This window comes from Cylas formicarius, unplaced genomic scaffold (assembly GCF_029955315.1).
Source record: "Cylas formicarius isolate icCylForm1 unplaced genomic scaffold, icCylForm1.1 PGA_scaffold_2__14_contigs__length_35257938, whole genome shotgun sequence".
NCBI classification, from domain to species: Eukaryota; Metazoa; Arthropoda; class Insecta; order Coleoptera; family Brentidae; genus Cylas; species Cylas formicarius.
In genome coordinates this window covers 31,790,478-31,804,375 of record NW_026844319.1, presented here as the reverse complement: position 1 = coordinate 31,804,375, position 13,898 = coordinate 31,790,478, and the positions used below count along the sequence as shown (strand labels likewise).

At 32.0% G+C, this 13,898-nt stretch overlaps 1 protein-coding gene across 1 annotated transcript in view; it reads right to left on the bottom strand.

The window, feature by feature from the left end:
• The window catches only part of LOC132698147 (parathyroid hormone/parathyroid hormone-related peptide receptor-like), an 88,981-nt gene extending 78,688 nt beyond the window's left edge, over window positions 1–10,293 (bottom strand). The window contains exon 1 of the mRNA XM_060664056.1: window positions 10,160–10,293. The gene's annotated coding sequence lies outside the window, so the exon portion shown is untranslated. The remainder of the gene's footprint in view (window positions 1–10,159) is intronic.
• Window positions 10,294–13,898: the final 3,605 nt, after the last annotated feature.

Here is a 13,898-nt window from a genome sequence, read left to right as displayed (position 1 = left end):
TTCCAAAAGTATAACAGCGAAACGAAATTTTGAGCTTGCTCAAAAACCTCTCCACATTTGGGAAAATTTAATGACAAAATTCAGCTCTAAATAGCACGTCGATCAATAGCTCCACTACAATTAAAGTCCTTCCATCTAACACCAGAAGATGGAGTTCTACAACCTGAGCATTTTAAGTTAGTCTGTTAAAGTTATTAAACAAACGGTATTAAAATGAATGAGAAATGTTGCAGAATCTCAGCTTTTGCGGTCGTCTACGAATGTGTAAAGCTAAAGAACACCGAATTAAAACCGAACGACATTACTTTCGTGCGGATTTTCCAGCATGCCGAGAATCTAGGACGATTTTAAGCCGCCGATGAATTATTTCTAAAAAATTTGCATTCAGGACGCTCACCTAGCGTGACTTTTGGCACGGGTTTTCTTCTCGTGGGGATTTTATGGTAATGAACTAGCGGAAACACTAGACGGTGACGTTATCCCACCAAGATTAGCCTTATACACCTTTTTAACGACCGGGATAACTCAAACACATTTAAATGCAGAGTCGTTAATGTATTCAGCCAGCACATTTATGTGTGCTTCTTTAATGGATTTCGTTCTTTGCACTACATTGATAAGAAAAAATGTTATAGCCGAGATTATAGCTTAAAATAGGAAATGCAACAAAAAACATGCGACTAAAGTAGTACCAACACTAGTAAGATAAGAAACAATAGATTAGCATTCACTATCAAAAAAATCTAGGCAAAGAACTAAAACAAACAAAACAAAAGGCAATATGCACATCATGTTCTACAAAAGGACGTCACAACAAAGAACTCCTTAAGAATTTTTTTTTACAACATTATGAGGATCATAAGTCAAACTTAGAAACATAACTAAAACAAAACGGTTCCAATCGCAGCTTTAAAAACATATCTTTTTATTAAATAAATAACCATCCCCGCTGCCAGGTCAGACAACATGGTTGTTGGGCCTCTATTTGGCAATAAAATGCCATATATTCTTGATTTATTGCTTTGAGGCTTAAGTATTTGACAGTACCTTAACCGCAGACAATAGTGACGATTTTTTAAGTAACTGAGGCTATATTATTATTATATTTAATATTTTGTATATTAATAATATATAAATATATAAATAAAGTGTTACTTTGTACTAGTTTGTTTATATACATGATGTTTCAAGAGTAATAAACAGTTGTCAAAGAAAATCACGGAATCGGTTGTGCAAGCACTATATTTCTGGTCGAAGTATATTTATATGTGCTGTTTGATCTATCTTAAGCCGATCACTTTCAATAGACTACCTCGCCGCAAATGTTACATTTCATTAATTGGGAAAATCACGTCGGTTTAAAATTTCATTGATTGAGGATCGCACCCTAATCAAAATAAACCGCATTCAAAACTGAAATTTCCAACGGAAATACGTTTCCCAGAATTCGTAATTTAATTGGGGAGCCGTTAATCAAAACCAATAAAAGTTCACGTCAAATGTACCGTTTGAAACGAACTCGATAGAGTTCTTTCAATCCCTGCGAAACCTTACGGCACGTGAAAGGCCCCGCGATTGGCCCCGGCAAAAGGAAATCCTGAAGTAAATGTTTTTGTTTGATTTTTTTTTTATCGGAAACTATTTCGTTGTTTGAAAACATATCTTGGCAAATGAATATGAAACTTGCTCCAGAAATCATTATCGATCGTTTATATATTTAGATTCTATTTCCTTTATGCTTTGGTTTTACACTTAAATGGATGCAATTAAGTGCGGAAAATGAAAATTCTTCTTAATCTTCTGAATGTTTTTGAACTGGCTGCAGCTCTTAGTAATCCTCGTATAGACAGGAAAAATCAAGTTCATTGGTTTTAAATCAGGAGATTCTGCATCTTCCAGGTCGTTTTGTGGGAGCTTCCGTTAATGTCCAGGCACCATACAAGTAATCTTAGTTTGGTTTGCAAATGAAGGTCTCTTAGAATTCCGATGCTAACAAAGGTGGCTTTTGCTTTCTCTATGCGGCATCTTATTTCTGCAAACATGCGGAATTAAGAAATAAGAATTGAGAATTATGTTTTTGTTGCACAGGGATGAAAAACACAAAAAGAGAACATAAATTGTACAATGCAATAAAAAAATGATATTCTCTGTTATCAATATTCGTAAATATAGAAATAAATATTGATTTTTTAGACTGGGCGTAGCAAATTTCCCGTATGAAGAAAGTTTGCAAAAATTACTTATCTTCGAATTAGCATAAAGGTCTTACTACTTATCTTGATTAATTAGTAAAAGAACTCATTTTTTGGCAATTTTTTAATACTTGGCGTTAATTAATAATTAATAATACTTGTTAATAATTATTACAACAAATAGAGATAAAATAATTTTTGACATGCTTGTTAAAATTTTCTTCTGAAAAAATACATAAATTTTGCTAGGTTTCTTCTCTTTCTTCTCTTATATATTTAATTTATGAAAAGAAAGTATTTCTAAAAAAAACGAAAACACTGCAACTGAGAAAATTTAGTTAATCGATAAAAATGTAGTTAACAATTTCAAAAATATTAAAACAAAAAAAAAGAATTTGCAATAAGTACAGATATTCCTTATTTTTTAATTCTCTTTATAATACTTATTTGTTCAATTCAAATCAATCGCTGCGCTGTTTTTTTTATACAAATTTATACAACATTGGCAGCAATCAAATGAGGAAAATACTTTTTCCGCGATAATTAACAACGCTATTTTTTCTTTCAGCGTACGGAAAACACAAAAAACAGAAGGAAAAGAACGATAAAAAATACAATGCACTAAAGAAACAACGGCAAATATCCTATTCCTCATTACGTAAATGTGGAATTCTTAGTAAGATAATCTCTAATATCCATAACATTTTTTAAAGTTACTGAATTTGTGTTTCGGCCCCAAGGAGAGACCCAGTACTTAGTTTGACATTTCCAAAAAAAAAGGTAACTTTAGTAGGGCTGTATTCAACGGTATACATAATTCATAGCCCGTAGCCTATAGTCGAGACGGTTTACTTAGTTACTTTTTTCGCAATACTTTGATATTCCTAAGATTGGAACTTAATAATTATTGCAATAAAAATTTAAAAAAGAAATTTTTTGGTAGTTTTGGTTATTCTATAAAGTTCGGCAGAAATTTTTATATATTTCTTTATTTTCAGTTTACTAAATGAAAGTACTGTTTTTTTCTTTACTGAAAAAAAAAACAATTATTTTTTACAGATTTATTGTTTATTTTTGTTCTTAAGGTTCCTATAAATCAAACTTGAGCTTACAGCCAATTATCACAATAATTAGAAATATTTATATATAATATAACATATAATATAACATAAATTTTGGTAGTTTTGACTATTTTTTAAAGTTTCTGTGCAACTATAATATGAGTTAACAATTTATTGACAATTTCATATTCATTAAGTTTTTATACATTCTCATGAACTTATGATATCGTTTTCTTTATAAATGACAATTTTTTTCTTTATAAAAATAAATCAGTAAAATAAATAAAAAACTTAACGGAAAAACGAAACTGATATTTAGAATTTTTTAATTCTCACTTTAATGTGTGTTGAATATGAACTATTAAACATTAAATTGGCTATATCATATTGTTTTTATATACAAAGTTTATTCTCCAGCCTCATCCAATTAAAACATTTTCCAGAGTATTGACAGTAGGAGGTCACACCTATAATTCAAATTCAAAATATCAAAATGACGGGTTTTCTTGTTTAATTACAACAACACGGCGAAAACTATGGCGAACCATTTAAGATTATATCTGAATTAGAACAGCTTGACTTTCCAACTAATCCTACTATTGAAATAGGGCACACGCCGCCACACTGAGAAAAATAATCAAATAAATTTCATTAAGATCTGGAGCGCCGAATTGAGGGCGAGCAGATCGGAAATAATTGAAAACAACATCTTGCGACAAACTTGACAAGATTACTATGTATAAAATAAAAAAAATTAAATTACTTATTTAAAATAATCAAATTTTAAGAAATAAAACTTATAATAAATAAAAAAATGACCTCTTTCTGTCCCTCACTCATCCATCTGGAGTCGGCATGTATTTGAGACCAGTTCATAATACTTTTTGTCCCTTGTACCTCTTCTGTAACGTCTTTTACTTCTTATCCACATAACATTTGTCTTTCCATAGAAAAGGAGTGTGGATATCGATTACTTTTTAGGATGAAGCTAAATTTACCCATACTAATCAAATTCGGATCTTAATTTCCGTTGCTTACTTTTCTTTCTTCCCTTTACCAGATATTTATTCATCAACTTAATCTATTATTACTTTTTGCACGACTTACTTCTACAGGGTGTCCTAATCTGGTATAGGCACGAAACATCTTTGTAGATAACATAAAAAAAAACAAAAGAATACATGAAATTAAGTTATAAATACGAGCAGAGGTCCAAGATATTAATTTGTGCGACCAAAATTAACCAACCTAGTTCGTTACCCTCGGAGGTGCGGGTCAATCGGTTTATTACATTCGGTTCCCATTTCAATTTCACACCCACCCCCCACGCTTTAGTATTATTTGGACTGGTGTCCCGCGAGAGATGATTAATTGTCAGCAGATATACGCAAAATTATATAGCTCACGTTCCACTAAAAAAAAATAATACGTCCCACGCACAGACTTTACGCAATGAAGGTGAAATTCACGAAAAAACGATTTCATTAACGTAACCACAGAAGGAAAGAGCAAGATGGTACTCTAATTTTTCAAAGAAACTTCCACAATATTACACAAATAAAACTACTCTCATTCAAATAATATAAACATTTTTGGTCAGCTTATCAAATGACACTTTAAAAAACACCAAAATGATAAACGAAAATCGTTTACACTTTCAATGGGTACCAATCGAAATGAATGGTGTTCATAATTTTATTTGTCACAGCTGAGGTTTCTATTGCCGTATATAATTTTTTTAATGTTTGCTTGTCTTTATTAAAGTCTGAAACGGGAGATTTCGTAAAAAACAACGAAAGATAAGGGTCGTTCACAGGATTAACTCTTAAAACCATATACATTTGGCAATACTGCAGGTGGGTAATGATAAAAATAATAATAATAATAATAATAATAACAAAAACAAGCATAAAAATGGAAATTTCTAATAGGCATATAAAGATTACTAGAAGGCTTTCGACGCAAGGCTTGATAGTTGATTAATTAAAACCTTGTAAATACTAATAATAATGAATAAATAATAAATTAAGAATCAACATAAAGCATGCAGGACTAGAAACGGGAGACTCAATCTCAGAATTGTGGCCATCTATATGCCGCTTGCAAAAAACATCTAGAACTACCAAACTGTATCAATTAACAAGGGACTTACCAAGAGAAAGAGGAGGACCCCTGCAGTCAACAAATTATAGGCTTAAGAATTTTTTTCTATCACCAAAACTTCATCAAGCTATTTAAGCCATTTGATACAAAAACTGACGTTGACAGAGTTCAAAACTGGCGTTAAAAAGAACTACACGGTAGATTTATTAATGATTTACAGAGAGATGCAGTAGGTCAATCAATCAAGCGCTACTTCTGGATATAGCGGTCCCAAACACCTGATAGAAAACAAATATAATGAAAAACTGAACAAATATGCTGACCAAAAGCGAGAATGAAAAGAACTGTGGAATCTCGAAGAAGTCAAGATTATTCAGGTTATTTTGTCAAGAACATTGATATTCCCGAGGCAAACTATCAAAAGATGCAAAAGTTTGTAGTCAACAAACATCCTAAGATGATTTCTAGAATAGAGGATTGTTGCTAAGGACAACTTAATAACAATAACAAAATAACAAAAGTAAGATTAATATACTGTTTTCTCTAACGACAATAATAATATTTGAAATTCAACCTTGAAATTTAATTAATTGCTTAAGTTTTTTATTTTATTTGGTAAATTATTTCCACATGAAGCGAATTTATATGAAGAAGAAGCTTTTAAACACTTCAGTTGCATGCTAAGCTTTCCACAGAATCACAAAACTAATTTTTTTATTATTAATCTCCCAACTACCCAATTCAAATCGTATTGTTTATGTATTGCGTTAACCGTATAAATAAAATTAAAACTATATCTACCTATGTTGAAGTAAACATAAAAACGCATTTGTTATATACTCATTAGCTTAAAAAAAATCCTCATTTCTCATGAGACATCATAATAACTCGTGAAACGATATTAAATTAAAGTTAAATTTAAAAATTTCACAGTACAGTATAAATGAGGGGTATGGTCTGTTCATAGATATAAGAAAGTGACCAATTGCTTTTGAATGAAATTATTAACATACAATGCAACAAGATTATTACCTAAAGATTCGGAATTTAAATTAAGGTAAAATTGTGGTCCCTAATAGAAAATAATTATGTACCTAACTGTGTTTGATATTCTTTGGTTTGGTATATTATTGGTATATATTGATAAACAATGTTTATTTGACTCTCATGGAACGTGGTGCCAGCAAGCAAGCATCTTTAGAAGAAACGGCCACATTGATGAAAATTCCAACATCAACTGTATGGAAAATTGTGAATAATCCATTTCAGCGAGGAAAAAAAGAAGCGATGCTGACATTTTTTCGAGTGTAGATGAAAGTGATCAAGATATAATACGACGTAAAATTTACCAGTTATACGAGGAACAAAGAGTGCCTACATTAGATATCTTAATTAGGAGGCTTGAAAAACTTGAAACCGATGTTAAATGTGGCAGAACTACATTATGGAAGTGTATTCAACACATGGGTTTTAGATTTAAAAAAATTTACGAAAGGCAAGTTTTAATGGAATCTTTTAGAATTCGGAAATGGCGACTGGATTATATAGAAAAAAATAGGATTTACAGAGAACAACAAAGGCTAATTATTTGCTTGGATGAAACCTGGTTCGACACTTATGATACCCCAGAAAAGGGTTGGGTTGACTCAAAAAAGGGGTAAAAGAATAACTATTTTGTCCTCAAACTTATAGAAACCGAAGTTTTTAACATCCCTCCACAAATTTGGGCAAATTCTGTTAAATATATAGAAAAAGCAGAACAATGGTATAATCATATTGCAAATAATATAGAACAAGCGATGATAGTGATACTGACATATTATGTGAATTATTTTAAGTAATTTAAGTAGGTAGTAATTTTATTTTAGATTTAAACATAAATAGGTACATAAATAAATAAATATTGTTTAGTATCTTTCCTAACAAAACCCCAAATAATTAAATTCTAAGCAAAGTACGGACCTCTTCGGCCATATTTGATTCTTACAGCTTGCCAGAGTCTTTCCTTAATTCGTATCAGTTAGTCACTTTCTCATATCTATGGACACACCTTACCACTTTATAAAATCGTTTTTAATAAAAAAATGGCCATAAATCTGAAAACACTCGGACATCATAATAACTTGTGAAACGATATTAAATTAAAGTTAAATTTAAAAATTTCACTATTCACCATTTATGGTGGTTTTTCTTATAGATGGCAGCACCATACTTAATAACATTAAAGGTTTCTTTACGAGCATTTGGGATACCATTATGATGCTGGCGCTTAAGAAAAAGCTGCAGTCAGAAGCTTTAATTTTATGGGGATTATTGACATGCAAAACAAAACAAAAGGAAAATATAATTTTTAATTCTCAATTGAATTCAAATTACAATACGTACAATTAGAATTATATATTTAAAAATAAAATTTAAAGCAGGACTGAATCTCTTTATTTGGTTACCAAATTTCACATGTTAGGCTTAAACCGCATTACAGTGTGCTAAACCAAAGAGCCTCAATTGTAATTGGAAAACTTACATTCCCGACAATCGAACACAATAGAATTTCCATCCGATGGCTGCGAGCGGACTTTTAAACGATAAACTTTACGGTCCTTTTAACTGGTGGTAATTGACAATTACTACTTAAAATCAACAGGTGTTTGAAGCACGTCTGAGACGAAGGAAAATTTTGTAAAAATTTCCAGTCGTTTTTAACCAATCAAAATTGGTGTTGTTGACAGATTTCCATAGCAACGCATGTTTTTATAAAAATTGCCATTTACATCCGTTGCCATGGTGATCTGTTGTCATGTTTTTGTTTTGAATGTAAGGAAGGGCAACAGTGGCAAGTGTGGGATTGTTTTTGGAAGGTTGTGATGAAGTGTATTTTGCGATTGAACATTTAATATCTCTAAAGAGCAGATGTAAAGTATTTTAATTCTGGGTTCAGTGATGATTTTCAGGCTCGACAATTATTTTCCCTTACTTAGAATAAAAAAACGAAAATTCACACAAAAGTTTGTCAATAATAATGGGTTGTTGTTGCTAGTTTGGAAAGAAAAGAAAAGATTACTTATAAAATCAAGTTTTTGTGACTAATACACGAAACTAAGTCCTCTGTATTGAACTGAGGTGACTTTTACTTGATGAAAATCCACTTCACAAAATAAATAAGAACTAAAAGTTGAGATATTCATGAAATTATATATATTCACATGATAATTGTTTAACAAATGTAATATTTACAAACTACCTGCTACTATATGTACCGAAAAATGGCAACAAAACCTTAATTAAAATTGTTGTGAGAATTTCAATTCAATAAAGGAGAGGTATTTAAATCTAATTGATCATTAGATCATTTTGCCACTCCTGGCTTATAGTACTTTTCCGAAAATCTGCCCAACGATGAACGATGTCGAACATTTTTTTTTTTTTGAAAAGCAACGATATTGTGCTCGGAACTTCGGGAAGTAATTTGACTTTCTAATCGTCATAACTTGCGAACAGCAAAGTTTCGAATGCAAATTGAATTTGAGAACTCTCATGCAGTGCATTTGGAATGTGAACATTTGTATTTATATATTTTGCAATCGTTCCACCCAAGTTAGTCAAAGAAATGTTATTAATTAATGTAAATAATTAATATATAATGTAATTAATTAATTAATTAATAAAATTGATTTAAAGACAATTGAGACCACATATCTTGAAAACTAAGCTAGTTTGGACCCATCTTTGTAGAAACGTGAGGTGATAATCGAATTAATCCCAAATGTTTGGCCGTGTAGCCATAGGTCGCCGTGTATACATATTTCTTAAAAGGTTTTGGTTTAGGTTTTAAAGTCAACCATACGAGAATCAAGAGGCAAGTTTATTTCAAAATGAAATATCCATTCGCAAAGATTTTTGCAAGAATAATTTACCCCTACCTACCCGTTATGTACACCGCTGTGCAGAAAACTCCACACATGTAGTTTTCAGTTAATAAAATCAGACCAGGGTCATTCTGTTTACAGTAGACCTGGTCAATAAATGTTTCCGTCCAGCTTGATAAGATGTAAGTTATAAGAAGTTCAAATTTGCACGAAATTATATGTTACAGAGATTTTGCATAAACGTACATGATATTCCGTTAAAAAAAATAATTTTGGCAGTTTCTTTTTTACCATTTTATTAAAATAAAAAATAAAAGTAATAATAAACATAAGGCAGACAAAATAGGGTATTGAAATTTTGATTAATGATGTTTCGTTAAAAAAAAACTAAATTCACCGTTTTACCGTTTTATGATATTATGACCTAAAATAAACTATGTAGATTGGCAATTAAATTTATGAAGCAGCACTCCAAGTTAAAATTTTAATTTAATAAAAAAGAAAAATGTTGAAATATATTAATTAATTTAAATATAAATAAAAAAAAATAAGTGCCACAATTATAAAGCTTTTTGGAATGGGGAAAATAATTCAGAAAAAATTGGGTGTTGGAAGTTCCCCTTGACCATCTTATGATATGACTTTGCAAATGGGCAATCGAATTAATCGAGGGCCACGCAAAGTTAAAATTAAATTTTAAAAGCAAATTAAAAGCGTTAAAATGTATATAGTAAAATAAAAAAATAAAAGCTGCAATCGTGAATTTTTTTTAACGGGCTAATTATTTTTTGTACCTGATCATAATTCGCCGTATAATTAAAAAAAAAGGCGTCGGTACTTCTACTCTAGCTCGAGACAGGTCGTTAAGGTTTTACCATCTCCTGGAGGTGAGCCCAAACAATTAAATTAATTAATAATAATCGCGACAGCACCTTACCTTTGACGCTGCTATCGAAACCGAACAGGTAAAAGCCACCTTGCCGCACCGCGAAACTTCAAAAGTTTCAGTGGTGAAAACTTTGCGAGCTTCAGCTTTGTCAACCCTGCGAAAGCGTTGCTACTATTGGGACGGAGCGCGTCGCACTGTGATAAGCGTCGACGGCGTCGGGACGCTCCAGCGTCGGCCCGTTTTGGCACGCAAGCGATCGGAGTCGTTAAAAGTTTTTTGCGTCTCGGCGACACTAAAATCGGACTGGAATGTCTTAGCCGAAGATGAACAAAGGATATTGGAAATAATAGTTTACACTACAACCGCATGTCGCTAGAGTCGCAACAGATGACAGTTAACGCTGTCATAAATTACCATTGAATGTGACCAATTAACAGTATCAACGACTGCAGGATTTTCTTTTATATTTTGGATTTTTTTAAACTTTATTAACTAACTTTGTAAAAATTGTTGTAAAAATGACAAAAAGCTGATAAAAATTAGCCTAATTGGTATATTCTACTCGTTTGACTGCAAGGGCTATGGCAACCATGAACGAGGCAAACAAAACAGAAAAATGGAAATAACATGGACCACAAAATACAGTAGATAAAGAAATACAACTTGGAAAGGAATTTGAAAGAGTAGGGCTGGATCCATTAGCGATGACAGAAACAAAGAAAGCAAGGCAAAGATGGATAAAGACGACTTACTAATATAAGGAGTCAACGAAAGCATCCTCTGAATGGAAAGGAGACACTAACAATTGCAACAGAACAAATAAGAGGTAGAGGGAAATTTTAGTAGCAAAGTTGGGAAGAAAGACAAAGAAGTTAATACTGTAATTGAGCCACATGCTGAAAATGTCAGGCAAAGCAACGACTGGGTTTTGATAAAGAAAACTAACAGAAACAATATAATTAATACCACAGTGAGAAATCGGGAGCAATCCCCATTTGGTTGTCTCAAAGATGAAAGATGCAATTAATAGTATCTACAAAAACACATCAAGAAAAACCAAAACCATAGAATACTAGTCAATAAATACTTACAATTGGGAAAGAAACCGCAGATATAAAATAACACCGATATAAAATGCCACTACAAACAAAACAGAAGGAATGGAAAACGCCAGCAAAGGAATATTAGGGAATTACTTCAAGAATAAAATACTAGACACTAATAAAGAAATCTGTGGAAGTAATAGAAAACAACAATAGAAAACAAACACTTTGGTAGTAGGAAAAGTTGAAAAAACAAATAAAGAGATAAAAAATATGGAGAATATATCTCAACAGCAGAAACGAAGAAAATTTTGATATTTATAATACTGAGAGAAAAAGGGCTAAATGGATGGAGTTTTTTGGAAAAATGGCAAAAAATAATAGCAAAGCTAATCGAAAGTTGTTTTTCAGCACGATCAAAACACTCAGAAAGCATAAAATTAAAAACAAAAATGGAGAGTTATTAACAACAGACAACGAAATGAGGCAGCATTAGGAGAAAAAGGATAAACAGTAGTAACATAATAAGAGTAGAAATACAAGTAACCAAGGAAGTCAGAAATTGAAAAGCTCCGGGATGCCATAAAATAACAAATAACATGATCAAACACCTTACAGACACACTATGCATTGGATTAAGGTGGAAAATTTTTATGCCCATGATGCAGTGCGACAAACCGCGGGACTCCTTTGTTAATGAAATCGATTTGCTTATTTGCCTTGCAGATATTTTTTTTATTGAATGGAAATAATACGACTTAAAAAGTATTCCCCCTAAATATTTTTTCTTGAAGTGAAATTAACGTCGTAATAAATAATTGAAGTTTGAAATAAACAATTTCCCGCTAAAAACGTGATGTGGATGGACATTTCAGCTGTTGGCGACGTTACGAGGTATGTTTCCGTGTGGACAGTTACAAGCTTAATATTTTTTCGTAAGTTTTTGGTTATTTTCAACTTGAAAATTGTATATCACATTCATTAAATTACAAATTCAAGAAAAACAACGAAAAATATTGCTAAAAGCCATTAGCCACGAACCTGGACACAATTCATTAAAATGTCATGTTTACCTTATATGTTCAAAAATTTAAGGTACTTTACAAAAACAACTTTCCAATTCACCAAAAGAAAAATAAAAAGTAGCCTAACCATACTTTTGTTTGATCTTAACCTTCTATTGACTTTTTCCAGTTGGGACAGAATATGTAAAACTATATGGAAAGAAAAATGATGGGAGTCTAAAAAAAAAGAAGAAAAAAACGTGATAATGGTGACTAGGCCTTCGAAATATTAAGCATGTATATCTTATTTTCATATAAATTTGAACGGTTCACCTGAAACCTGAATAAAGTCTATTATTATTATTATTATTATTAGTACAGGCGGAAAAGCAAAAAATACTCAGCTCCATCTCAGCACCACGCTTGGAGACCAGATGATAGAGAATACTTAACGCTTAACCTTGAATTTTTTTAGGATATTAGCCGGCCAGCAGATCGAATCGCATAAAAAACGAATATTCCACTGTCTCCACTGTCTGTGCAAGCATTAAGCTGCTTTCAGTCTCTCGAAGTTCGATGAAAATAATTCCGTAAGCTTTCTTTGTTATACCACGCACGATGTCGTCCGTCAAAGCGAATTTTCAAACGTCATTAGAAAACTTTTAAGCACGGCATAGGGTCCGATTTGAATTCAATTACGAAAGTAGGGAAAGAGACCATATTGAAAAAGTTTTATACTTTTTTTGAATAAACCACCAAGATTCGTTTTCCGTTTCGGCATATATGGGACATAAATTATTGGCGTGTTATATATCGGAAAAATTTATGAACATAAAAACCATTTACGTGATTAAAAAAACAGGCGTCGAAAGTTATTAATAAATTCCGTCAGCGAACTCTGCTGTGCGGGAAATCTAATTTATTAGGCTTTGTCGAAAACTGTGCGAACATTTCTGGAATGTATGCGCGTATGGGGTAAAACAAAACTAAATTGAAATTAATTATGCTAAAATGATTTTTTCATTTAGTGCGCCCTTTATATTAATTGATTGTCCCGTCATAGGTTTTTCAGCCAAGATGTTTTTTTTCTTCCTGGGTCTCGTCTTCTCTCAATCTGACCCTGAATGATCAAATACTCCGTGTCATATGTTTCAGGATGTCTCATGTTAGCAATGATTTCTTTATTTTTCTTCATTCTGTTCATGACTTCTATATTAGTGAACCGATCTATCCAACTTATGCGCCTATACATCCACATTTTAAAGTCTTCCAGCTTTTTTAAGATAGTCTCTATTAGATTCTACTCCATACAACAGGACTGAGGATACGTAACATCGGACCATTCTCATTCTGAGCTCAATTTTAAGTTCGTGTCTAGATACGACATTTTTATAGGTATGAACCTTGCTCTTGCTTGTTCAATTCTGGATTTTATTTCCAGAGAGTGGTTCCAGTCCTCGCTTAATAATGGTCCCAGATATTTAATCTCCTTGACTCTTTGTACTTTACATTGGCCGATCCACAGTTCTGCATGTAGATTCGGTTCTCTAGTTACAGCCACAAGTTTGGTCTTTTTGATGTGAAGTTAAGGTCGTAACGGTTGGATGAAACTACTACTTGATCTAGGAGTTTTTGAAGTCCTTTAATATTATCTGCCAATAGTTACTCATTATTACCCCATTTATTTTTATTCCGTCTTCGATATTTCGTAAAGCTTCTTGGAATATTGTCTCCGAGTAT